General features: G+C 45.2%; 1 protein-coding gene across 1 annotated transcript in view; it reads right to left on the bottom strand.

Annotated features, from left to right (window-relative positions):
- CDC34 (cell division cycle 34, ubiqiutin conjugating enzyme) overlaps positions 1 to 27,486 on the bottom strand; it is a 58,012-nt gene that overhangs the window by 13,379 nt on the left and 17,147 nt on the right. The gene's annotated exons all lie outside the window — the stretch shown is intronic.

The raw sequence follows: 27,486 nt of genomic DNA, 5'->3' as shown, positions 1-27,486 counted from the left end.
ATACAATATATATATGCTACTGTATAAAAAGATTGCTTGCCCCATGCCCCTCCTATTTCTCTTTTTGTACTCCCCTTCCCCATTCTTAATAAATTAATAAAGTATATTTAAAAAAAGAAAAAAAAAGAATCGAGTAGCAACAACAGGCATCCTAAGAACCACTGGTTTTTTTGTAATGCCTTCCCTCTTCCAATAAATCTTGCTAAAAGATGACTCTGAGGGCGCCTTGGAGCTCTCTGTGCTTGTTTGTTTTCTTTCAGATGTTTCATCACCCAACTAAGCCACAATATCAGTGCTAGGAGGGAATGGGGTTTGTGGAAAGGAGGAGGAGGAGGAACGCGGGACCCTGGTGGTCTCTGTGCTTGTTTGTTTTCTTGCAGACGTTTCATTAACCAACTAGATGACACCTTCAGTTCTAGCAGGGAGTGGGTTTATCAGAGCTTGCATTTGCGGAAACTAGCCTGTTTGTGACCAAGCAGCAACCCAGTTTGTGCCCACCAACCTAACCAGCCACAGACCAGTAGAAATGGAGTTGAAGTCTTCAATGAAACACAGCAGCAGTAGGAAGTTGTGGAAAAATGCATTTACTACTTTATACTACTACTACTGTCTATACTATACATACAATAAACTAGTATCTTATTAGTACCTTGCTACAACTATCTTAGTTCAATAACTCACAGGAACCAACTTATACAGCAATACAGCTTCTTTGGAGCACACGAACAGCAACAGAGCACAGCTAACAGCGAACAGAGAGAGAGATCAGAGAGCTCTTGCATAGTTAAATACTATTTACATAATTATTAAGTTGACTCAGCATTCTCAACAGAGGCCTATTGTCTGCATTAAGATATTTCCCAGGGATTTTTATGTTTAAGTGGGAATGGCCTTGGCAGTTCTTCAGCTGGGTTGTTTATTGTGAGCTTGCTTGACAGTTCATACATAAATTGTAAAGGCCTAAGGGGGAAAGAATCTCAATTCCCCCATGCCTGACGGCAGAGGTGGGTTTTAAGAAGCTTACAAAAGGCAAGGAGGGTGGGGGCAATTCTAATCTCTGGGGGGAGTTAGTTCCAGACGGGACACAGAGAAGGCCCACTCTGTGGGACCTAACTGGTCGCTGGGATTTGTGCAGCAGAAGGTGGTCCCTGAGATAATCTGGTCCGGTGCCATGAAGGGCTTTATAGGTCATAACCAACACTTTGAATTGTGATCGGAAACTGATCGGCAACCAATGCAGACTGCGGAGTGTTGGTGAGACATGGGCATATTTGGGGAAGCCCATGATTGCTCTCGCAGCTGCATTCTGCACGATCTGAAGTTTCCGAACACTTTTCAAAGGTAGCCCCATGTAGAGAGCGTTACAGTAGTAGAGCCTCGAGGTGATGAGGCCATGAGTGACTGAGCAGTGACTCCCGGTCCAAATAGGGCCGCAACTGGTGCACCAGTTGGGGAAACGCCCCCCTCGCCACAGCTGATAGATGTTTCTCTAATGTGAGCTGTGGATCGAGGAGGACGCCCAAGTTGCAGACCCTCTCTGAAGGGGTCAATGATTCCCCCCCCCCCCCGGGTGATGGATGGACAGATAGAATTGTCCTTGGGAGGCAAAACCCACAGCCACTCCGTCTTATCAGGGTTGAGTTTGAGTCTGTTGACACTCATCCAGACCCCAACAGCCTCCAGGCACCGGCACATCACTTCCACATTTTTAAAGACAACTCTGCTTGGAAAAGAATCGATGCTGTTCGTAAGCAGATGCCACAGAAGTTGCCAGGCGAGGCAGAGGCCTGCATTGGCTGCCGATCAGTTTCCAGTCACAATTCAAAGTGTTGGTCATGACCTTTAAAGCCCTACATGGCATTGGACCAGATTATCTCCAGAACTGCCTGCTACCGCACAAATCCCAGCGACCGATAAGGTCCCACAGAGTTGGCCTTCTCCAGGTCCCGTCGACTAAACAATGTCATTTGGCGGGTCCCAGGGGAAGAGCCTTCTCTGTGGTGGCCCCGGCCCTCTGGAACCAACTTCCCCCGGAGATTAGAACTGCCCCCACCCTCCCTGTCTTTCGTAAACTACTCAAGACTCATTTATACCGCCAGGCATGGGGGAGTTGAGATATTCCTTCCCCCTAGGCCATTACAGGTTATGCATGGTATGTTTGTGTGTATGTTTGGTTTTATAATAGGGGTTTTAGTTGTTTTTTATTATTGGATTGTACATGTTGTTTTTATTATTGTTGTTAGCCGCCCCGAGTCTACGGAGAGGGGCGGCATACAAATCCAATAAATTATTATTATTATTATTATTATTATTATTATTATTATTACTACTACTACTACTACTACTACTATTAAGGAACGCAGGGACAAAATCCACCCATCCCGTGCCTTGCTCTTTACTTTGCCTACCTCGCAGGATGTTACGAGGCGATTTAAAAACCCAGAAGAAAGAACAGAACTGCCTGCAACACGGTGCAACTATCAAACTCAGCATCTTCTTACACTGTGCTGAGGATGACACACACAAGGGAATTTCCTAGTGGCGGGAAAAAGTGTGATGTGGTTCACTAAATAAAGCAGAAGTCATTTTCTTCCTTTTTGGCTAAGAATTTGCTGGACTGGGGATAGCAAGATCCAAACCTTCTGTTCTGTCCCAGCGCTGAGCCCCCGCTCCCCCCCAAAACCAGATGCACACTACCACATTAACTAATAAAGCTTTTACTATTTACAAACGTCTTTGCAGTTTGAGTCTTTTCGTAAAGAAGGTGAAATGTGGCAAAGGCTTCACTGCACTGATTATAAAGTCTTAGCAGCTGGCCAGAGTCCCAGGAATAGATAAATACAGCAAATTACTTACTTACTTATTTGATTTGTATGCCACCCCTCTCTGAGGACTTGGGGCGGCTCACAACATAACAAAAAACAGTATACAATATCAATATCTAAAATCCAATTAATATAACTAACTACTCTAAAAACCCTGGAACATTAAAAATCATTCACATTCAAGCAAAAATCATACATCACGCTTGTCGGCCGGAAGCTACGGTCTAGTGACCCCAAGTCTGGCAGCATAGATGGGTTTTCAAGTTCTTACGGAAGGCGAGGAGGGTGGGGACAGTACAAATCTCTAAGGGGAGCTGATTTGGTTGGAGACCCCACAGAGAAGGCTCTTCCCCTAGGCCCTGCCAAACGACATTGTCTAGCTGATGAGACCTGAAGAAGGCCGACTCTGTGGGGCATGACCGGTTGCTAGGACTCATGCGGCATAATTACTAGATTGTAGTAGATCTTATTGTGAACTTACAGAATTTGCCTGGAAGCCCGGAGATCATCAAGAAAGCTAAGAAAGTAGTCCTTTTAAACACAAGCTGAAACACAAGAATTGAAACTAGATTTCTAGGACGAACTGCGTTGTTCTCTGTGCCAAAGTGATGCATAATGCCGCCTTTTTAAAATTTTATTTATTTATTTATTTTTTAATTTATTTTTTAGTTTATTTATTTATTTATTTATTGTTAGAGTTGGAAGGGACCATGCGGGTCATCAAGTCCAACCCCCTGCCTAAGCAGGAACCCTATAGCACCCCAGCCAAATGGCAGTCCAATTTCCTCTTAAAAATGTCCAGAGTATTGGAGTTCACAACGTCCGCTGGTAGGTTGTTCCACTGGTTGATCGTTCTGACCGTCAGGAAGTTCTTCCTTATTTCCAGGTTGAATCTCTCCTTGGTCAGCTTCCAGCCGTTGTTTCTCATCCGGCTCTCCGTTGCCCTGGAGAATAAAGTGATCCCCTCCTCTCTGTGGCAACCCCTCGTATACCTGTAGACTGCTATCATGTCCGTTCTGGCCCTCCTTTTCTCTAGGCTATCCATGCCCAGATCCCGCAGTCTCTCTTCGTAAGTCTTGGTTTCTAGACCCCTGATCATTTTGGTTGCTCTTTTCTGCAGCTTCTCCAGAGTTTCAATGTCTTTTTTGAAGTGTGGTGACAAGAACTGAACACAGTACTCGAGGTGTGGTTTGACCAGGGTAGTAGAGTGTTATTAAGACTTCCCTGGTCTTAAATAGCCTGAGGGCATGGCCCCGTAGCCAGCAGTGCTACTCACGAGTAAACCTCCTTCTGAGTAACCACTCATGCCTCCTAGAGGCCCTGCGCACCCTAGCATCAAGAAGAAGCTCCTCCTCTTCTCCTGAGTCACTCATCTCAGGAGGTGCAGAAGGTCCTGATTGCTCTTCAGCCACTGACACCACGTCCTCTTTGTCTCAGGTGGCAGGAACACAGGATGCCTGTATCGCACTTCTACTGTCTCTGAGTCCTCTACTAATTAATTACTAATTACACAGGGCCCATTACTAATTACACAGGATGCGAACGGGCCACAATACTTTCCTTGCTCGGCAATAAGCATAGCCATCATTTGACCCCTTGTTATTTTATATGTACATTTTTATTTTTATTTTTACAAATACCTTAAGGTAGCAAACCTTCTCTAAATATTCGTTCTTCCTCCTGTTTTCTCCAACAAGCCCGAGGGAGAGAGAAAGGAGAGAGAGCTGGCCCAAAGTCCCAGTCTCCTGGCTATTGGCCCAAAGTCACCCAACAGTAGGCTTTGATGCCTAAGGCAGGAAAGTCCTGATTCCAACTGTGGATTGGAAGTGGAGGATTAAAGCCATACATGGCTTAGGACCAGACTACTTATGGGACTTGCCTCATGTATCCCAGCGGCCAGTCAGATCTCACAGTGGGCCTTCTCCAGGTCTCCTGGCGGGGCCTAGGGGAAGGGCTTTCTCTGTGGTGGCTCCAGTCCTTTGGAACCAACTCCGTCCAGAGATTTATACTGCCCCCAGCCTCCCGGGCTTTTTTAAGGCTTTAAAAACACACCTTTGCCGGCAGGCCTGGGATTGGGGAGGACTGATACCTAATCCGGCCAAATACTACGATTGTGATGAAACTAATGTTGGTTGAATGGTTTAAATGTTTTGGGGTTTTCTAGAGTAGGTTTTAATTATTTGGATTCTTCTTTTAAAAAAAAAATAAAGTTTATTAATTAACAAAGGGTAAGTGGGGGGGGAGATAAATATTGTAAATATTGAAAAAGAAGAAAGGTGTAACTCGGTTAATATGAAATAAGATAAAATTAAATTGTAATATTATAGTGTAAATCATTGTTTAATTGAGTTTAAAAAACAAGTAAAAAGAGTAATGTTGTCGGAATCGGGTTCTGATCGAATTTTTATTTATTTATTTATTTATTTTAAGTGTCAGTATTGAAATTGTTTTATTGATCAATGGTGTTTTGAGTTCAAAACATTGAGAGATAAGTAAAGTTGGTTAATTTATAAAATGAAAGTTAGATTTTTTTTGCAGTAGTCCATTTATACCAATTGTCCCATATTTTATAGTAATCAGAATCTTTTTTATTATGAATCTCCATTGTAATTTTTGACATCTCCGCACATTCCATAATCTTAGAAAGGGTTGTTAATATTGGAGGGTTTTTTCCCCCTTGTTTCCAATACTGTGCGCGTATGAGATTCTTGCGGCCGTTATAATCTGTAGGATGAGATATTTTTCTGGTTGGGTAAATTTCTGTCTAAATATACCCAATAAGTAGGTTTCAGGTTTAAAAAATTAAGTTAATTGACTAATATTTGGATTCTTAAATGTAGCTTTTGGCATAGGATTTTTTTATTGTTTTATTGTTGATTTTGTATTTTTTGTGCTGTAAGCCGCCCTGAGTCCAAATAATAAATAATTTTTTAAAAAAAAGCCAAATATCAAGTCAGGGCAAAGGTTTCAACCGAGGACACATTTTGCTTATCTGCCAAACATCAGAGACCACAAAATGAGTCACTTTCCCCAACAACCGCACTCGAAAGCTGAACCTTCGTCGAAACCTGCAAAGCAAAGTTTTGCTCTTGCTGTTTGGCCTGTTGAGCTGGTTGGACCTATTTCTGCCCAACTGCTTCTCCTGCCACTCATCACGTTAGAAAGGGGTGACTTTTGTTTTTATTTATTTTTTAGTTCAAGCAGCTTCCAGTTTGTCTAGTCGCACCCCGGAGGAGCCTCGTTCCTTGCTTCCGTGCTCAACAAGGAGGCCTTTGAGAATAGAACAGGAGAAACGTCACGGATCTGAATCAATGTCACCCGGTCTCTAATCAGTGAACTCAGGGCCGGTTCCAATAAAGACTACTTGGGCCAGAAAGGCAGCCGAGTGACTTGGGGCCAATCCCCAGGAGACTGGGAGGTCTAGTTCTGCCTTAGCCACGAAAGCTGGCCTTGCTGACTTTGGGCTGAGGAACAGGGGGACAGTGAGTTCTAGTCCAGCTGCTTAGGCATGAAAGGCGACTGGGTGGCTTTAACCACCAGGAGACGGTGAGTTTTAGTCCTGCTGTCTTGGGCATGAAAGCCGACTGGGTGACTTTGATTTATTGATTTATTGAAATAAATAAATATATATATATCTCCCTTAATTTTCAAATTCAGCAAAAACATGTGACACACACACACACACACATTTATATATACGTTTTCGTAGATTTTCACAGGTACAGGTATGACGGTCTTGGTATATTCGGGTTTCTTCCCGTGTAGGATTTGGAAATTTCTGGCGACCTTTCGACGAGGTCCCACTCATCATCTTCAGGCTGGTGTTTCTGTCCTTGTTCTAACACTGCGAGACCTGAGCTGCCTTCCTTCTATAAATACTGGTGGCTGGGTGTGGTTTGATGGCTCAGCAATTGCCTGCTGTGTAGAAACTTCCTGGTGAGTCAGTGGGGTAACATCTGGGGTCGTTGATGTAGCTGAGGTATGCTGATTAGTTAATGGTTTTTGTTTTGTTTTTAACTAATCAGGATACCTCAGCTACATCAACGACCCCAGATGTTACCCCACTGACTCACCAGGAAGTTTCTACACAGCAGGCAATTGCTGAGCCATCAAACCACACCCAGCCACCAGTATTTATAGAAGGAAGGCAGCTCAGGTCTCGCAGTGTTCGCCTTAGAACAAGGACAGAAGCACCAGCGTGAAGATGACGAGTGGGACCTCGTCGAAACGTCGCCAGAAATTTCTAAATCCTACACGGGAAGAAACCCGAATATACCAAGACCGTCATATTCATATACTGTATATATGATGATTTTTGCCTCTAGGCCCAACCCAGGACCATATCAAGGCAATTAATTTATTTATAGCCGACAGCTAAAAAAACATTTGACATACATACATACATACATGCATACATACATACATATAAACATATAGCCCCTCCCTGGTACAGAGCTGGAAGGGATCAGATCTGATAGCTCAACTGCTAATTCTCTGCCTTACAAGGCAGACTTCCTCATTACTGCCGGCATTCGGATCCTTCTTCGGCAGCGGCTTCTCCTCTGAGCAGGCGGCGGCTCCTAAGCCGACTCCACGTTCCTAAGCCGACTCCACGGAATCCTGGCGGGGGCAGCAATCAAATGGGAAATCCCAGCGCTGATAGTCACAAGGCAGGGAAATCCCTGTGGCCGTCAGAGAGCGCACGCGCAGTAAGAGAATGGGCTTGGGTTCGTAAGATGGAAATGGTTCTTAAGACGAGGCAAACAAATAGTAAACCCTGGGTTCATATCACAAAAAGTTTATGTGATGAGGCGTTTGTAAGACGAGGTGTCTGTCTGTCTGTCTGGCTATCATCTATCTATCTATCTATCTATCTATCTATCTATCTATCTATCTATCTATCTATCTATCTATCTATCTATCTATCTGCCGCTCACTCCAAATGGACTCTGAGCGGCTTTGGGCTGATCACCAGGAGATGGTGAGTTCTAGTCTTACTTTAGCCATGAAAGCTGCGCTGGGTGACTTTGGGCTGATCACCAGGAGACAGTGAGTTCTAGTCCTGATATCTTAAGCACGACAGCTGACTGGGTGGCTTTGGGCTGATCACCAGGAGTTCTAGTCCTGCTTTAGCCATGAAAGCTGTGCTGGGTGACTTTGTTACAGTCACCAGGAGACAGTGAGTTCTGGCCTGCTGTCTTCAGCACAAAAGCTGACTGGGTGGCTTTGGGCTGATCACCAGGAGACGGTGAGTTCTAGTCCTGCCTTAGCCATGAAAGCCAGATGGATGACTTTGGACGAGTCTCTCTCTCTCAGCCCAACCCTTTACCCCATAGGGTTATTGTTGTTGATGATGTGGGGAAACTAGGAGGAAGGTGTGTTGCATATGTTTACCGCCTTGAGCTATTTGTAAAAATAATAAGGGAGGGATAAAAACAATAAATAAATACGAAGCTACTTAAAGAGTTCCTTGTTTCTACTCAGAAACAGGTTTGGGTAAACAACATTTCAGTCTGCACCATTTCAGGTTTTGAGGCACGTTGTGCTTTTAAATGTTTTGGAACCAGTTCAACTTTTGCTAAAGCTTGCAGGCTTCTCAAATTGTCTAGACTAGAACCTCTTTTGTCCAATACAAGGGTCTCCAACGCTCGACTACTGTAACGCTCTCTGCATGGGGCTACCTTTGAAAAGTGTTCGGAAACTTCAGATAGTGCAGAATGCAGCTGCGAGAGCAATCATGGGCTTCCCCAAATATGCCCATGTCACACCAACACTCCGCAGTCTGCATTGGTTGCCGATCAGTTTCCGGTCACAATTCAAAGTGTTGGTTATGACCTATAAAGCCCTTCATGGCACCGGACCAGATTATCTCAGGGACCGCCTTCTGCTGCACGAATCCCAGCAACCAGTTAGGTCCCACAGAGTGGGTCTTCTCTGGGTCCCGTCAACTAAACAATGCCACTTGGCGGGACCCAGGGGAAGAGCCTTCTCTGTGGTGGCCCCGGCCCTCTGGAACCAACTCCCCCCCCAGAGATTAGAATTGCCCCCACTCTCCTTGCCTTTCGTAAGCTACTTGAAACCCACCTCTGCCGCCAGGCATGGGGGAATTGAGATACCCTTTCCCCCTAGGCCTTTACAATTTTATGCATGGTATCTCTGTATGTCTGTTTGGTTTTTATTATAATGGGCTTTTAATTGTTTTTAGTATTGGATTATTGTTATATGCTGTCTTATTATTGCTGTTAGCTGCCCCAAGTTTCCGGAGAGGGGCGGCATATAAATCAAATAATCAATCAATCAATCAATCAATCAATCAATTCTGGGAGTTAAAGTCCTCCAGGCTTAAAGTTGCCAAGGTTGGAAATCCTGGTCCAATGGACATTTTTTTGACATTTCCAGCGCAAATAGGTCAAAAGTAAAATATTTCGCACACCTAACACAGAAGCAAAGAAATAAAATAACTATTCAAGCAGGGATGAATAAAGTAGAGCAATTACCCCCCACCTCCTTATAAGAAAAACCACCCTAAAGTAGCAATTAAGTTCTGAAGAAAGATCTGCACTACCTTTACTTTGTGGTTACTCAGCAGTGAAAGTACAGTTGAAACTACTACACAAAGATAATAACAGTCTTCAACAGCTTCGTCACCGCAGGGCTGGCCGCAACTTGTCACTTTTTTCCAGTGTCGCTTCCGCTTCAAATGGTCACTAAATGAGTCTTTGTAAATTTAGGACAACCCAAAGGCTGCAGGGTTTTTTGGGGGAGCAATGTTTCTGGAAGTGGGTCATATTAAAGTTTGTTGCAAATATCAAAACCAGAAGCACACACAGATGACTGATCCAGCCAGATTAATAAACTTCTTTATAAACATAGTTACCAGCTGAATTTACAATACCATTAGTGGAGTTCTTCTTCAAGTGGTTAAAGGCAGCAGAAAACAGTTACAGTGGTACCCCTACTTACAAACTTAATTCGCTCCATGACCAGGTTCTTAAGTAGAAAAGTTTGTAAGAAGAAGCAATTTTTCCCATAGGAATCAATGTAAAAGCAAATAATGCATGCGATTGGGGAAACCACAGGGAGGGTGGAGGCCCTGTTTCCTCCCAGGAGATTCCTAGAGAGGCCCCATGGAGGCTTCTCCCCGCCTTTTCTGGTCCTGTTTCCTCCCAGGAGATTCCCAGAGAAGCCCCACGGAGGCTTCTCCCTGCCTTTTACGGTTACAATTTTGGAGGCTTGGGTTTGTAAGTGGAAAATGGTTCTTGAGAAGAGGCAAAAAAATCTTGGACACCCGGTTCTTATTTAGAAAAGTTCGTAAGTAGAGACATTCGTAGGTAGAGGTACCACTGTAATTTCATTTCAGCAGAGTTCAGAATGAGAGTGCACAGAGTGTGGACTTGGAGCTATGCCCAGCCTTAAGCCTAGGCTTTCAGTTTCGATTCTCTGCACAGACTCAGAAGTGGTTAGCTCCCATTGGCTGGCTCAGTTGCTATGGCTATTCATTGGCTGACCTTGTTAACATGGCTGTCCCAGTCATGACTATTCTAACAGTTTATCCTGGCCTTTTTCCTACGGCTGCGAGAAAGGGACTGTCCCAAAGGTTTTGGTCTTGGGCCTTAAGGGAAGGCTAAAATGCTGCACCTCCCAATTTCTAGCTTAGTGGCTTTAACCACTACGCCAAACCAGTTCTCAATAAGGATATATTGAAATATTTGCCGAGAGGGAAACATACTGTACATTCTCGAGACGGGCAGAAAAATATACCTTTTCAAAAAGCCTTACATTGCACGAGTCACGAAGCTAGTATAGTGCATGAGTCAAAAAGAAGGCTGTGAAAATATTTACTGACCCCTCCTCCCGTCCTGGACTTCGCATTCGCTGGCTGGGGAATTCTGGGAGTTGAAGTCCAAATATCTTCAAGTTGCCAAGGTTGGGAAACACTGCTTTAGAGTACCACACACCAAGACAACTAGACACAAGAACAGTTGTTTCCTGAACGCCCTCACTCTGCTAAATAAATAATTCCCCCAACAGTGTCAAACTATTTGCTAAGTTTGCACTATTATTACTACTAGTTTTTCTTATCATTCCTATCACCCATCTCCTCCCAGTTATGACTATATTACTGTAACTTGTTGCTTGCATCCTTACATTTTATATTAATATGGTTTCCTCATTGTTTGTTTGTTTATTTATTATTATTATTATTATTATTATTATTATTATTATTATTATTAATTAGATTTGTATGCCGCCCCTCTCCGAAGACTCGGGGTGGCTCACAACAGTGATAAAAACAATACATGGTAACAAATCTAATAATTAAAATCTAAAATAACAGTTTTACATTAAAAAGCCTAAAAAGAAAAAAAAACCCCAATATATAAAATACATACACACAGTCATATCATGCACAAAACTACATAGGCAAGGGGAGATGTCTCAGTTCCCCCAAGCCTGACGACAGAGGTGGGTTTTAAGGAGTTTACAAAAGGCAAGGAGGGTGGGGGCAGTCCTAATCTCTGGGGGAAATTGATTCCAGAGGGCCGGGGCCGCCACAGAGAAGGCTCTTCCCCTGGGGCCTGCCAAACGACATTGTTTGGTCGACGGGACACGGAGAAGGCCAACTCTGTGGGACCTTATCGGCCACTGGGATTCGTGCGGTAGAAGGCGGTTCCGGAGGTATTCTGGTCCAATGCCATGTAGGGCTTTAAAGGTCATTACCAACACTTTGAATTGTGACCGGAAACTGATCGGCAGCCAGTGCAGGCCACTATTTGCTAAGTTTGCACTATTATTACTACTAGTTTTTCTTATCATTCCTATCACCCATCTCCTCCCACTTATAAATATGACTGTAACTTGTTGCTTGTATCCTTACGATTTATATTAATATTGATTGTTTCCTCATTGCTTATTTGACCTCTATGACAATCATTAATTGTTGTACCTCATGATTCTTGACAAATGTATTTTTTTTAATGTACACTGAGAGCATCTACACCAAAGACAAATTCCTTGTGTGTCCAATCACACTTGGCCAATAAAGCAGTGTTTTTCAACCAGTGTGCCGAGAGAAAGAAAGCAAGAGAGAGAAAGAGAGGCAGGGAAGGAGGGAGAGATAGAAAGAGAGCAAAAAAGAGAGGAAGGAAGGAAGGAAGAGAGAAAGAGGGATGGACAGAGAGAAGGAAGAGAGAGAAAGAGAGAGAGAGAAAGAAAGTAAGACAGAGAGAGAAAGAAAGCAAGAGAGAGAGAAAGAGAGAGAGAAAGAAACAAGAGAGAGAAAGAGAGGCAGGGAAGGAGGGAGAGATAGAAAGAGAGCAAAAAAGAGAGGAAGGAAGGAAGAGAGAAAGAAAGAAAGAGGGATGGACAGAGAGGGGAAGGAAGTAAGAGAGAGAAAGAGGGAGAGAAATAGAGCGAAAAGGAGGAAGAGAGATATATAATTTTTTCCTCCAAACTTTTTTTAGCTCCCCCCTCCCCCCCGCTCAATGTGCCCCATGATTTTGTATATGTAAAAAATGTGCCGCAGCTCAAAAAAGGTTGAAAATCACTGCAATAAAGAATTATATGCTATTCCTATTCTATTCTAATTTTGGAAAAATGTATTCACAGCCCAGAATCAGTCTACTAAATTCTCTACTATACTTTAATTAACTGTAGTATATTGCCAGGGAACAATGAAAAACACGCTCCTATGGAGTCTACTGTGATAGGGAACTCTATGGCGAAGTATAAATAGATCTGGCAGATGATACTATAAATTGATTAGTGGAAAAAAAGATGTCAGGTCTAATGCTATTAAAGAGAGCCACCAGTCAGTAATCAATCCCCTTAGGTTTGAAGAAACAGAAGCGGCACAGATTTTCCTTAAAAACTGTATAAATGAGCAGAGATGATTATGAAGAAAATACCATATTTTTCAGAGTACAAGATGCACTTTAGTTTAGGGGAAAGAAAATAGGGGGAAAAAATCTAACTATCGGATTCATCTGGCTAGCATCCTCAGTCTGTTCAGCTTCAGCACATTATTTTATCCTCTGGTTAGGGCTGGAAGAAAACCTTTTTCGGAGGGAGTAGCAATGAAAACAAGCCTGCAAAGACTTAGGGCTGGGAAAAAACTTTCGGAGTAGCAATGAAAACAAGCCTGCAAAGACTTATGGCTAGGAAAAAAAACTTCTTCGGAGTAGCAATGAAAACAAGCCTGCAAGGGTTTAGGGCTGAAAAAAGCCTTATTCAGAGTAGCAATGAAAACAAGCCTGCAAAAGACTTATGGCTAGGAAAAAAACTAATTCAGAGTAGCAATTAAAAGCAACCCTGCAAAGACTTCAGGCTGGAAAAAAATTTCTTCGGAGTAGCAATGAAAACAAGCCTGCAAAAGACTTATGGCTAGGAAAAAAAACTTCTTCGGAGTAGCAATGAAAACAAGCCTGCAAGGGTTTAGGGCTGAAAAAAGCCTTATTCAGAGTAGCAATGAAAACAAGCCTGCAAAAGACTTATGGCTAGGAAAAAAACTAATTCAGAGTAGCAATTAAAAGCAACCCTGCAAAGACTTCAGGCTGGAAAAAAATTTCTTCGGAGTAGCAATGAAAACAAGCCTGCAAAAGACTTATGGCTAGGAAAAAAAACTTCTTCGGAGTAGCAATGAAAACAAGCCTGCAAGGGTTTAGGGCTGAAAAAAGCCTTATTCAGAGTAGCAATGAAAACAAGCCTGCAAAGACTTCAGGCTGGAAAAAACCTTCTTCGGAGTAGCAATGAAAACAAGCCTGCAAGGGTTTAGGGCTGAAAAAAGCCTTATTCAGAGTAGCAATGAAAACAAGCCTGCAAAGACTTCAGGCTGGAAAAAACCTTCTTTGGAGTAGCAATGAAAACAAGCCTGCAAAGACTTCAGGCTGGAAAAAACCTTCTTTAGAGTAGCAATGAAAAAATCCTGCAAGCCGGGAAGATCACTTCATTAGGGCTCGGGAAAAAAAGCTTCAAAAAAAGGCTACACCCTGAGTATAAAACACACCCAAATTTTCAGCCCCTTATTTATTATATATGAAGGCACGTCTTATATGCCAAAAAACACAGTATATAGCAACTGTTAGTAAAATACGAGTTTAGACTGGGAAAACAAGAAAGTTTGAGGGGGGAAATAAAAATCAAGACTGCCCAGCCTTGATTCTCTTGAGCAGGGGTGTCAAACTCGATTTCAGGGATCTATTGGATCTAGGAGGGGTGGATGTGGTGGGTGTGGTCAGGATGGGCATGGCCAACTCAACATCACTCATGTCGGGGGACGGCCAAGCGTTCTGCCAGAGAAAATGGGCTCCCGGAGGTCTGTTTTTGTCTGGAATGGCCTCCCGTAAACCCCTCTGCCAGTAAAAACGGAGCTCGGTAGGGCTGCCCACAGAGGCACCGCAAGGCAGTCCTTTGCCATTTCCAGGACAGCCCCACAGGCCAGATCTAAGCACCCTGTGGGTCAGATTTGGCCCCTGGGCGTTGAGTTTGACGCCCCTGCTCTTGAGTATAAGATCATATGCTGCAACGTCCTACCGGTCAATGACTACTTCAGCTTCAACCGCAACAACACAAGAGCACGCAACAGATTCAAACTTAATATTAACCGCTCCAAACTTGACTGTAAATAATATGACTTTAACAATCGAGTTGTCGAAGCGTGGAACTCATTACCGGACTCAATAATGTCAACCCCTAACCCCCAACATTTCTCCCTTAGACTATCCACGATTGACGTCTCCAGGTTCCTAAGAGGTCAGTAAGGGGCGTACATAAGTGCACTAGTGTGCCTTTCATCCCCGGTCCAATTGTCTTTTCTTTATCTCATATATCATATATATATTCTTTCTTTCATATATCTTCTCCTCTATTCTTACATATTATCTTTATATATATATTACTTCATGTCTATTCTCTTCCATATGTATTGTGTATTGGACAAATGAATAAATAAATAAATAAAAATAAATGGAGGCACCAAAAGGTGTTTTTCCCCCCAAAGGCAATTTTCCCCCAAAAAAGTTTTTATTTTATTTTTCTCCACCTTCTCATAAACAATGTATATATTACGAACATCATATATGGTTACACAATTTAATCCGTTGTTCCGGGATCCACATCTTGTTCAATTTTTCAAATTTAAAGACTGCCAATAAAAACTCTTCCAATTTTTTTTATTACAGTATTTATAAAATTCACTCCTAAAGGTTAAAAAAACCTACTTTAATCTACGTATATATGCCAAAGTAAAACAAAACCACTTCCAGTTTAAAAAAAAAACCCTAATTTTCTGGGTTCTCTATCATGTTGTTTTACTGTTTAAATCCCTGGTTTAATTGCTATGACTTAATTTTCCAAAATAGTCATTATTTCGCTTCTCATCCAAGGGGCTGCTTCGATTCCATCTTTAGAACTGAGGAAGTTTCTTAGATGAGTCGGCTTTCCCAAATATGCCCATGTTACACCAACACTCCGCAGTCTGCATTGGTTGCCGATCAGTTTCCGGTCACAATTCAAAGTGTTGGTTATGACCTATAAAGCCCTACATGGCACCGGACAAGATTATCTCAGGGACCGCCTTCTGCTGCACGAATCCCAGCGACCAGTTAGGTCCCACAGAGTGGGTCTTCTCCGGGTCCCGTCAACTAAACAATGCCGCTTGGCGGGACCCAGGGGAAGAGCCTTCTCTGTGGCGGCCCCGGCCCTCTGGAACCAACTCCCCCCAGAAATTAGAATTGCTCCCACCCTCCTTGCCTTTCGTAAGCTGCTTGAAACCCACCTCTGCCGCCAGGCATGGGGGAATTGAGATACTCTTTCCCCCTAGGCCCTTACAATTTTATGCATGGTATGTCTGTATGTATGTTTGGTTTTTATAATAATGGGTTTTTAATTGTTTTTAGCATTGGATTATTATTGTATGCTGTCTTGTTATTGCTGTTAGCCGCCCCGAGTCTTCGGAGAGGGGCAGCATACAAATCCAATGAATGAATGAATGAATGAATGAATGAATGAATGAATAAATAAATGAGAAGCGAAACGTCTTCGAGGAAAAAAACAAAGGAAGTCCAGTTGCTTTTTTGGGAAACAACTGTGACCTGGATGATTGAGAATCTCCGTAAAGGAGGGAGGGAATAGGAAAAACACCCCAGGCTTTCAAAATGCTGTTATTATAGCCCATATCAAAACAGGAGGTGTATACGAGTATTTATTTTGCCGTGTCCTGACCTCGCCTGCTCTTGAAAGGCAGACAAAATCTGGCCCCGTCTTTTTGAATAACTGAACTACAGGGACAGGTGGGTCCTTGGTTTACGACCACAACGGAAGGCAAAAATTCTGTGAGAGATTAAGTGAGAGATTGGTTAGAGGTGAATTCTGCCCCTTTTACAGTCTTTCTTGCTAGGGCTGTTAAGTGAATCACTGCAGTTGACAAGTTACCAACCTGGTCGTTAAGTGAACTTGGCTTCCCCATCGACTTTGGGGTCGCAAAACGGGATTTGACAACTTTGGGACACAGTAAAGGTTGTAAGTAGGAGCCAGATGCCAGCATCCGAATTTTGATCACGTAATCATGGGGAATGCTGCAATGGCCAACACCCCAGAGGATAGACACAGAATTCAGAAAAATCTAGACAGACTTGTACAGTGGGTCGAAACGAACAAAATGAAGTTCAATGTAGAGAAGAGTAAAATCCTGCACTTAGGCAAAAAAACCCCCAAAATATGCATACGAATTAGGCAAAACCACACTCACCATGAGTGACTGTGAAAGGGATCTTGGAGTCTTGGTGGATAACCAGCTAAACATGGGCCAGCAATGTGCAGCAGCGGCTAAAAAAGCCAACACAATCTTAAGCTGCATGAACAGTGGGAAACACTCCAAGACCAGAGAGGTAATAATACCACTCTATAAGGCCCTGGTCAGACCGCACCTGGAGTATTGCATCCAGTTCTGGTCACCACACTTCAAAAGACACATAGAGACTCTGGAAAGGGTGCAGAAAAGAGCAACTAAAATGATAAAGGGACTAGAGACCAGGCCATACGAGGAAAGGTTGCTGGAACTGGGCATGGATAGTCTAGTAAAAAGAAGGGCTAGGGGGGACATGATAGCTGTATACAGATACTTGAGGGGTTGCCACAGAGAGGAGGGGGACACACTGTTTTCCAGCGCACCAGAGGGCCGGACGAGGAACAACGGTTGGAAACTGACCAAGGAGAGATTCAACCTGGAGATAAGAATTTCCTGACAGTGAGAGCGATCAACCAGTGGAACGGCCTGCCAGTGGAGGTTGTGGACTCCCCAACTTTGGACATTTTCAAGGGGAGATTGGACTGCCATTTGGCTGGGGTGCTATAGGATTTCCTGCTCAGGCAGGGGGTTGAACTTGATGACCTGTAAGGTCCCTTTCAACTCTAATAATAAATAAAATGATCATATTATTATTATTATCATAAGTCACATTTTTCAGTGCCTTTGTAACTGTGAACAGTCACTAAATAAACTGTTGTAAGTCGAGGACTAGCAAAATTTTGTGTGAATAACATCTGTTGCCGGGGCTCTTGATACACCGCTCTGAAAGCAAGCTACACTATTTGCTGGTATACCTGTAAACATTTCGTGACATCACAAATGAGCAAACTGTAGATTAACGTGCCAGGTGCCCTCCTTGTTTTTAACCTTATCACAAGACCGAGATCCGAAACACAAAAACACAGTGAGTCACACAAAGAGCAAACATCTACACAACACTTTCTCACTTCCTCCTAACCTATTTTCTGGATTTTAAAATTTCGAGCACCACCCGGGGTTCTCTCGCCTTCTCTCATGTCGAATTGCCCCAGGTTTATCAACATGTACACAACTAATTGCCGGTGGCAAACAAACAAAGCAGCCAAACTTTTAGAGTTGGTTCTTTTCTCAGCTAGAATAGAATAACAGAACTTGGAAGGGACTTTAGAGGTCTTCTAGTCCAACCCCCTGCTCAGGCAGGAAACCCTATACCCCTATACAAATGGATGTCCAATCTCTTCTTAAGAACCTCCAGTGTTGGAGCATTCACAACTTCTGGAGGCAAGCTCCTTAAAACCCACCTCTGCCGTCAGGCCTGGGGAAATTGATTCCCCTGGGCCGTTCCATTTTATGTATGGTTTGTTTGGGATGCATGACTGATTTTTATATTTATGGGTTTTAAACTGTTTTTAATCATTAGATTTGTATTGTATTTTGTTGTTGTGAGCCGCTCCGAGTCTCCGGAGAGGGGCGGCATACAAATCTAATAAATAATAATAATAATAATAACAACAACAACAACAACAGCAACAACAACAACAATGAAAGCTGTTCCACTGTTTAATTTTTCTAACAGGAAATTTCTCTTAGTTCTGGAGGACAGAAGGAAAAGGGGGGACATGATCGAAACATTTAAATATGTCAAAGGGTTAAATAAGGTCCAGGAGGGAAGTGTTTTTAATAGGAAAGTGAACACAAGAACAAGGGGACACAATATGAGGTTAGTTGGGGGAAAGATCAGAAGCAACGTGAGAAAATATTATTTGACTGAAAGAGTAGTAGATCCTTGGAACAAACTTCCAGCAGACGTGGTTGATAAATCCACAGTAACTGAATTTAAACATGCCTGGGATAAACATATATCCACCCTAAGATAAAATACAGAAAATAGTATAAGGGCAGACTAGGTCTTTTTCTGCCGTCAGTCTTCTATGTTTCTAAGTTGCTTCTCTCCTTATTTCGTTTCCACCCATTGCTTCTTGTTCTACACTCAGGTGCTTTGGGGAATAGTTTGACTCCCTCTTCTTTGTGATGGCAACCCCTGAGAAATTGGAAGACTGCTATCATGTCCCTCCTGGTCCTTCTTTTCACTAAACTAGCCAGGCCCAGCTCCTGCAATCATTCGTCATATGTTTTAGCCTCCAGTCCCCTAATCATCTCTGTTGCTCTTCTCTGCACTCTTGCTAGAGTCTCAACATCCTTTTTACATTGTGGTGACCAAAACTGAATGCAGTAATCCAAGTGTGGCCTTACCAAGGCCTTATAACGTGTTATTAGCACTTTACGTGATCTTGATTCTATCCCTCTGTTAATGCAGCCTAGAACTGTGTATGGCTTTTTTGGCAGCTGCTGCACATGGCTGGCTCCTATTTAAATGGTTGTCCACTAGGACTCCAAGGTCCATCTCACAGTTACTACTGTTGAGCAAGGTACTAAAACAAGGTGTTAAAAAAGCAAGGTATTAAAAAAATATTTACAAACAATATTATTTACTATTAAGTATAAGCAAATACTGTAACCTCTAAAGGTATATGGATTAATCTACGGACTAATGGAAAAATAATTTTAAAATAGGCGTTGATATGCTTACCTGAACGCCCCTTCCCCAGAATTCGCGAATCCGTAGACTAGGCTCAGTAGTGAAGCTCTTTAAAGTTCAACTCCCGTGTTAAAAGAAGTTAGAATAGAAAGTGAAGAAGACCACACAAAGGGAGGGAAGTGACTGCTGTACCCACTCACCGTACGAGAAGAGGCGTTCAGGTAAGCATATCAACGCCTATTCTCCGTACTGAAGGAGTGGGTCCAGCAGTCACATGGGACATACCCAATAGATAGGTCCCTAGGGTGGGAGTACATGGCTATCGTGAGAGATAACGGATTGGAGTACTCTTCTGCCGAAGGCAGCGTCCGCTGATGCGTATGAATCAATTTTGTAGTGCTTTATGAAGGAATTTGGTGAGGCCCAAGTGGCTGCTTTGCAGACTTCTTCCAACGGAGCCTGAGTTGCCCAAGCGGCAGAAGTGGCAGCACTTCTGGTGGAGTGCGCTGTAATGTTCCTTGGAATGGAAAGGGAAGCTGTCTCGTAGGCCTTAGAGATGGTCCCTCTAATCCAACGGCCTATTACTGTGGAAGACACTCTAGATCCCCGGGATCTGGGGTGGTAAGCCACGAAGAGTGCTTCTGACCTTCCTATGGGTCCTGTGCGTTGGATATAGAACTTTAGCGCCCTAGTGAAAACCAGAGTGTGCCAACTAATTGCCAGGGGATGCTCTCGTTGGAGACAGAAGGAAGGTAAGGCGATATCCTGAGATCTGTGGAACATGGAACTGACCTTTGGGAGAAAGGTGGGGTCCAGTCGCAGAACCACCTTGTCCTGGTGGAACTGACAGAAGTCCTGTCTGGTAGAAAGGGCTGCCAACTCAGATATGCGTCGGGCGGATGTAATCGCCACCAGGAATGCTACCTTGAAGGGTAGGTACCTGAGGGACGCAGACTTCAGGGGTTCGTAAGGTGCCTGAGTAAGGGAGGGGAGAACCCGTGGCAAGTCCCAGGTAGGATATCTGTGGATCTTGGAAGGCCTGAGGTTGGCCACTCCTCTTAGGAATTCTTGGATTTTCGGGCAGGAGCGGAGGGGCTGCCTGCGAGGCCCCGCCAGGGCGGAAGAAATGGCTGCCAGGTGACGCCGGATGGTGCTGGTAGAGAGGCCTTGGTGGAAACCTTTCATGAGGAAGGCGATTATCCTGTGTATGGGAAGACACAGGGGAGATAAGCCCTCCTGTGAGCACCATTGATGGAATTTGGACCAAGAATGGTCGTAGATCCGATTGGTAGACCCCCTTCTGGACTACAGGATGATTCCCACTGTGTCCGGGTCATACCCTCGCAGGTCTAGGTCCCTCCGGATAATAGCCAGGCGGTGAGGTGGAACCACTCCGGGTCCGGATGGAAGGAGGCCCCTTGCCGCAACATCTCCTCCGAAACGGGGAGTCGCCAGGGGTCCTGGATGGACAGTTGTTGGAGGTCTGAGAACCATGGCCTGCGAGGCCAGTGAGGGGCTATCAGGATTACCCGGCTTTTTCCAGAAGAATTTTGTGGATCACGTCTGACAGAATGAAAATGGAGGGAAGGCATACAGTAGACCCGGAGGCCAAGGACTCCTGAGAGCATTTATTGCCTCTGCTCCCGGAGACGGGAACCTGGAGATGAAGCGAGGGAGCTGGGCATTGGCTTTGGTCGCAAACAGATCTAACCCTGGGTGGCCGAACATGAGGCAGATTTGGTGGAACCGTGACTGATGGAGATTCCACTCGCCTGGGTCTATGGTCGCTCTCGAGAGCCAGTCCGCTTGGACGTAGAGGCTCCCCGAGATGTGATCGGCTAGAAGCGACTGGAGATGTTTCTCTGCCCAGAGACCTAACTTCAGGGCCCCCTCCTGAGGGCCTTGGATCTTGTGCCTCCCTGTCTGCAAATATGGCTTTTGGTGGCTATATTGTCCGTGAGGACCAACACATGCTGATTGGAGATGTGAGATTGGAATTGTTTTAGAGCTAGAGACACGGCTCTTAATTCTAGTCAATTGATGGGCCTGGAAACCTCCTCCGGTGACCATGTGCCCTGAGCTAAAAAACCTTGGGCGTGGGCTCCCCAGCCCGAGAGGCTGGCATCTGTGGTGACTACAAACTGGTCGGGGCACCGGAAGAGAGATCCCTTTGCTAGGGCTGGAGACGACCACCACTTGAGGGATCTGCGAACCGCAGAGGAATGGAAATGCGGCGATTTGAGTTGCTGTGGCCCGATCTCTGAAACGGTAACAGAAGCCACTGTAGTTCCCTGGCGTGAAGGCGGGCCCAAGGGACAATACCAATACATGACACCATTCTACCCAAAGGGGAAGATAGGGTGGTACTGGAGGCAGATTGTTGGGGCATAATGCGAGCAATGAGATCCAAAAAAACTACGTTTTCTCTCAGTGGAGAGGAAAACCTGGGCTATCTCAGAATTAATGATAGTTCCCAGATGCAGAATGGAAGTGGAAGGAACCAGGAGGCTCTTTTTGAAGTTTATGGAGGAACCATGATTCTGTAGAACCGACATGGTAAGGGAGAGGTCTGCAGCCATTCCAGTTCTGGAATTCCCATGAATTAAAATGTCATCTAAATAACCTAAGATATGAATGGGAAAGGCTCGGAAAAGAGCCGTCAAGGATCCCAAGAGTTTAGTGAGGACTCTGGGAGCTGAGGAGAGTCCCAATGGCATAGCCCTATACTGGAAGTGCCTGCCTTGAAGGGCGAAGCGCAAAAAATTTCCTATGGGCCTTGGCAATGGGAATATGGAGGTAGGCCTCCGTGATATCCAGAGACACCATAAAGTCTCCCCGATGAAGGGCTGCTAGGATGGAAGATAAGGAATGCATTTGAATTTCCTATATTTTATGAACCGGTTCAATTTCTTTAGGTCCAAAATGGCTCTCCGGCCTCCAGAGGCCTTAGGGACCATGAGGAGGATGGAAAAGAAGCCAGAACCTCTCTGGAGAGAGGGGACCGGTTGAATGGCTCTAATAGCCAACAAGTGGGAAATAGCCTCCTCCATTCGGAAACGATCTGAAGGGAGGCTGGGAGAAGAACAAGAAACAAGCGGTTAGGGGGAGAAGAAATGAACTCTAATCTTAGGCCCCTGTTCACCGGGTCAATGACCCAGGGGTCCTTACAAGAACGGTGTCAGGCGGAAGAGAACCAGGCTAGGCGACCGCCTATGGGGAAAAAGGAGGACTTACCATCTGGCTCTTCTGGAAGCCCTGGTAGAGGAGGGTCCTCTCTGATAACGGGAACCTCTGCCCCTGGTGGTTCTAGATTGGGGTCGAAACCGAGGGGAAGACTGACCTGGACTCCTTTGAAGGGTGAAGCCTTGATCCTGTTGCCGTCCTGTGCGCCGAAAAGGCTGCGGCTTAGGAGCCTTCTTGGTGGTGGGTCCTAAGACCTTTTTCTTGTCTGTGGTCTCTGTAAGGAGAGGATCCAGGAGGTCTCCGAAGAGCAAGTTGCGTTTCAGCGGACCCATGGCTAGCTGCCACTTTTGTCTTACTCCCGCCTGCCAAGGGCGGAGCCACAGAAGTCTTCTGGCCGTTGTTGAGGCTGCTACTGACCTGGCTGCAAATCTTGAAGATTGGAAGGTAGCATCTGCTACGTATTGGGCAGCTGCGAAGACTTTGTTGAAATCCTGTTGGCCCCTTAGATCATCTGGAGGCAGGTGAGATTGGAGCTGACGGAGCCACAAGAGCATAGCTCTAGAGAAGAAGGATGCCGCTGCAGCACTCTTAATGGCCCATGAATCTGCGAAGAGGCTTCTTTTGAGCATCTGCTCAAGGCGTTTGTCCTCCGGCCGGAGGACCTCCTCTGCTTCGCCAGGCATGGCGGCCGTTGAGTGGAGCGTTTTCACTGGCTCATCTGGCCTAGGACATGTTAGGAGCTCCTCATAGGAGGGAGAAAGCTTGTAAAGCTTCTTGTCCTTGGAAGTGGGAGTGAGGCGAGCAGTTGGGTGGTCCCACTGTTTGAGCAAGGCATCCTTAAATAATTTGGGCATAGGAATTACCTCATTGTCTTCCTGTTCTTCCATGAAGTAAGGAAGATTTTCCTCCGGAGGGTCTGAAGGAGTAGTAGCCTGTTTTTCCTGTCCGGCTAGCCCCGTGGATACTCTTGCTTTAAGCAGGAGAGATTTGAAAAGCTGAGAAGGGAAGATAGCAGCTGGGGCTGGAATCTTGATCTGGGATTCCTCGTCTTCCGACAGCCCTTGAAAGGGGTCATCATCCTCTGCTGCATCCACGTCCTCATCCTCTTCCTGAGAGGAGTCAGAGACCTCCATGATTGGGGCTCTGTAAAAAGGAGCAGAACTCACGGGACGGGAGGAGCGTGGGAGGGGGTGAGACAAAGAAGACACATTGAAAGATGAGAGTTTAGCGTCCATGGTGTTAGTCAAAATAGTCAAGATAGACTGAAACTCCGGAGGCAAGGAAGAAACATCAGCCGGGAAAGAAGGAGGATCCCTGAAGGCCTGAGCCGATTCAGGCTGGGAAGGATCCTCAGTAATATCTGGCTCCTCTGGACCTAAACCCCATAGGTTAAGTTGGGGTGGATTTAGGTTTGGCTCATCCAGAGATATCACAGGAACCCCAGAGGGAGGCAGGTTAGAGGCCTCCGGGAGGGGTGTATTGGTATGCACTTGGGCCTGCACTTTAAAACGTTTGGCTGATTTATCATGTAATTTTTGTAGGGCTGGGTCCCTTCTCTTCTCAGCCCTGGTGGGCCCGGCTAAGGAATGGGCGCCTGAGGAAGAGGAGGAAGAGGCCTGGGGAACTTCAGTAGAATTATCAGTAGGCCTAACCTCTTTGGGACCCTTAGTAGTGCCTCTCTTGGGAAAAGAAGCCATAGTCTGAAACAAATTACAGAGGACAAGGCTTGAGCCAATAAAATAGGGGGGAGAAGAAATTTTTTGTGAGCTTTCCCAAGAGGAGAGGTGACCCTGCTCCCAGGCCCAGGAGCTGCTGCGCCTTAAGGGGCAATCCTGGACGGTACCAGAGAGTTCGTGTCCCTAAGTGCAGCGTGGCAGGCCTCACAAACTAACTTTAAGAAAAACCAAGGCACAACTGGTTGGAGGCCACTTCCGTGGAGAATAGGTTTGAGGGAACTCGAAACGACGACTCCAAGGGTCAAGCGGCGGGCTGGAAGCACTAATGGCCGACCTCTTAGGGCAGAACCGAAAGTGCAATTACTGGGCGCGAGGGCCTTTGGCGCCAAAAACAAACGCTCCGTTAATTTATGATCGGAGACACTAAGCCCGGGAGACAATTCAAGTCCCACACCGCGGGAGGTAATTAGCCCTTAATAGTTTGTTTATTTTAGTTAAAGAAGGCTTGCTCTCGGCGGGACCTCCAGACCGTAATAGTAAAATAACGGCCGCGGCAGCAGCACGGAGGAAAAAACCGCGGGGGCTGAGCCGCTAACTTCTCCCCCAACTCAAAGCCCAGGAGGGCTGAGTGGAATCCCCTGCCGGCAAGCTTAATACAGTAATGGAAAATTCTTACTGGTTTTGAAGAAAGATCGAAGGGAAGGTGTTTTGGGAGGAACGAGCATTCACACACATCCGAAGGAATGCGAACTGAGCGAATTCTGGGGAAGGGGCGGATCCAGCACTCTTTTTTAATACTAGGCTCAGTTCCACCGGATTGGACAGAGCAAACCCATGTGACTGCTGGACCCACTCCTTCAGTACGGAGAATTGCCATATAAAAAAGAATCCCCCCAGATAAGTTTCCATGCGACTAAGGAAGACATCAAACGTATGCATTTTTTGACTGCAAAGACTCAAGGCTGGGTGCCCGCTTGATCCTTCCTGCCTAATTGGCTGGGAGTTTCCCACGTTTAGGATGGAAACCTATAGGGATGCCAGTCAGATTGGCTGCTGCAGTTTTGAACCCTGAAGGGAAAGTAAATAAAATGACACCCCCTTTTTTTCCTGCACATCCCAAACCTACAAGAGCTGGTTCCCAAATACAGTAGTACCTCATCTTACGAACTTAATTGGTTCCGGAAGTAGGTTCGTAAGGCAAAAGGTTCATAAGACGAAACATTGCTTCCCATAGGAAACAATGTAAAAGCGATTAATGCGTGCAAAGGGGAAAAAAAAAAATCACAAAATGGCGCCCTGCTGGACGCTGCCGCCTGGCTGTCACCTTTTAAAACAGCCGGGGGGCTTCTCGGTGTTCCACGTTTCGGCCTCCAGGAAGGACGTCTTCGTGATGTCAAAGCTCCGCCCATGGAATTCCCTATTGGGATTCCCCACCTCCTTTCCAGCCTCCAGATCGGCCGAAAATGCCGCCGCCGATGGAAAAAACGGTGCTCCGCCGTCCGCCACCGCCCGCCACCGCCCAGCTGTAACCTTCTGAAACAGCCAGGCGCTTGTTGGCAGCCTCCGGAACCCGAACCCGAACTTCCGGGTTCGGCGTTCGGGAGAACGCCGAGAAGCCCCCCCGGCTGTTTTAAAAGATGACAGCCAGGCGGCGCCGCCAGCGGAGCACCATTTTGCAATCTGCGGTAGGTTCGTAAGCCGAAAAAAGTTCGTAAGAAGAGGCAAAATTTTTCTGAACCCCAGGTTCGTATCACGAGGGGTTCGTATCACGAGGTACCACTGTATGTATTTTCTGAAAGTTTTACGGGCTTTTTTTCCCCCCGCATCCCAGCCAGCAGCAAGTTTATTTCAGAGAACGGCTAAATTACCTTTGGGGCTTTTGAGTATACAGTGTTCCCTCGATTTTCACGAGGGATGCGTTCCGAGACCGCCCGCGAAAGTCAAATTTCCGCAAAGTAGAGATACACAATTTTTGGCTACTAACAGCCACCCTTTAACACTTTAAACCCCTAAGTTACCATTTCCCATTCCCTTAACAACAATTTACTCACCATTATTACTGGTGCTCACCATGGAATAAGACACTTGGTGATCCTGATATTTATAAACATAATTATTTATTAACAATAATTATTTTTTTTGCGATAACAATGCTGATTGGCCGAGATTTCAGCAAATCAGCAATGGCAGACGAAAGTTTGGCGAGGACGTATGACGTCATCGGGCGGGAAAAACCGTGGTATAGAAAAAAACCCGCGAAGTATTTTTTAAAAAACCGTGGTATAGGCTATTCGCGAAGTTCGAACCCACGAAAACCGAGGGAACACTGTACAGTACTGGGAATTTGGAGAGCATGATATGGGTGCTCTCTCCAAATGGCTTTCACACTTCATGTGATCTTGATTCTATCTCTACTGAGTCTTCAGAGAGGGCCGGCATACAAATCTAATAAATAATAATAATAATAATAATAATAATAATAATAATAATAATAATCTCTCTGTTGATGCAGCCTGGAACTGTGTTGGCTTTTTTGGCAGCTGCTGCACATGGCTGGCTCATATATAAATGGCTAGGAGTCCAAGGTCCCTCTCACAGTGAATACTATTCTACTCATTATTACTACTACTACTGAGGGGTGAAATACTCCCGGATCGCTTGTGCCAGTTGGCCATCGCAAAGGCAGCACAAGGCTCTGCCCACCTGCCGCCATTTTGGTTATTTTACCCTCTGCGCATGCACATAATGCTTTGCGCATGTGCAGAGGGTAAAAGAACCCAAATGGTGGCGTCTGGGCAGGTGGGAGGAGCCTCATGCTGCCTTCACGACTGGCTCTGAGACGAAGAGGACAATAGGACAGGGACGGTAGGCACCATGGTGCGCTTATGCACGGCCCTTACAGACCTCTTAGAAATGGGGAGAGGTCAACTGTAGACAATCTAACTGAATTGAAACATGCCTGGGATAAACACATATCCACCCTAAAATAAAATACAGGAAATAGTATAAGGGCAGAGTAGATGGACCACGAGGTCTTTTTCTGCCGTCAATCTTCTATGTTTCTCTACCGCTCCATAAGACTCTTACAGCACTCTGAGCGGGTCAGAATACAAAAAATAAAATAAAATTGACAGTTGGTAAAAAAAAAATATATTGCCAGAGACCTAGGAGGAAAACAACATTTTGTCCATTTCTAAAGAACTTCTGGAGAAGACAACAAGAACCTGTCTTGCTTCCCAGTAACTGTTGCGCAACGGCCAACTGGATCTTTTACTCTGAAGATTTAACGCTGTTGTTAACAGGAAGTTGCAGGCCATTGTGTCCATTCCTATAATTCCTCCTCTCATTTTCAGAAGTGTGGGGTGGTCTGACCTAGGCTTCCTGATAAATCATAAAACACAAAAAAACCCCTCTTTGTCAAGCTGATGCAGAAGTTGGGGATAAATCAACGGCTTGCCACACTATCTATAGAAGGCC

Source organism: Erythrolamprus reginae, chromosome 1, assembly GCF_031021105.1.
Source record: "Erythrolamprus reginae isolate rEryReg1 chromosome 1, rEryReg1.hap1, whole genome shotgun sequence".
Lineage (NCBI taxonomy): Eukaryota > Metazoa > Chordata > Lepidosauria > Squamata > Dipsadidae > Erythrolamprus > Erythrolamprus reginae.
This window is presented reverse-complemented; position numbering and strand designations above follow the sequence as displayed.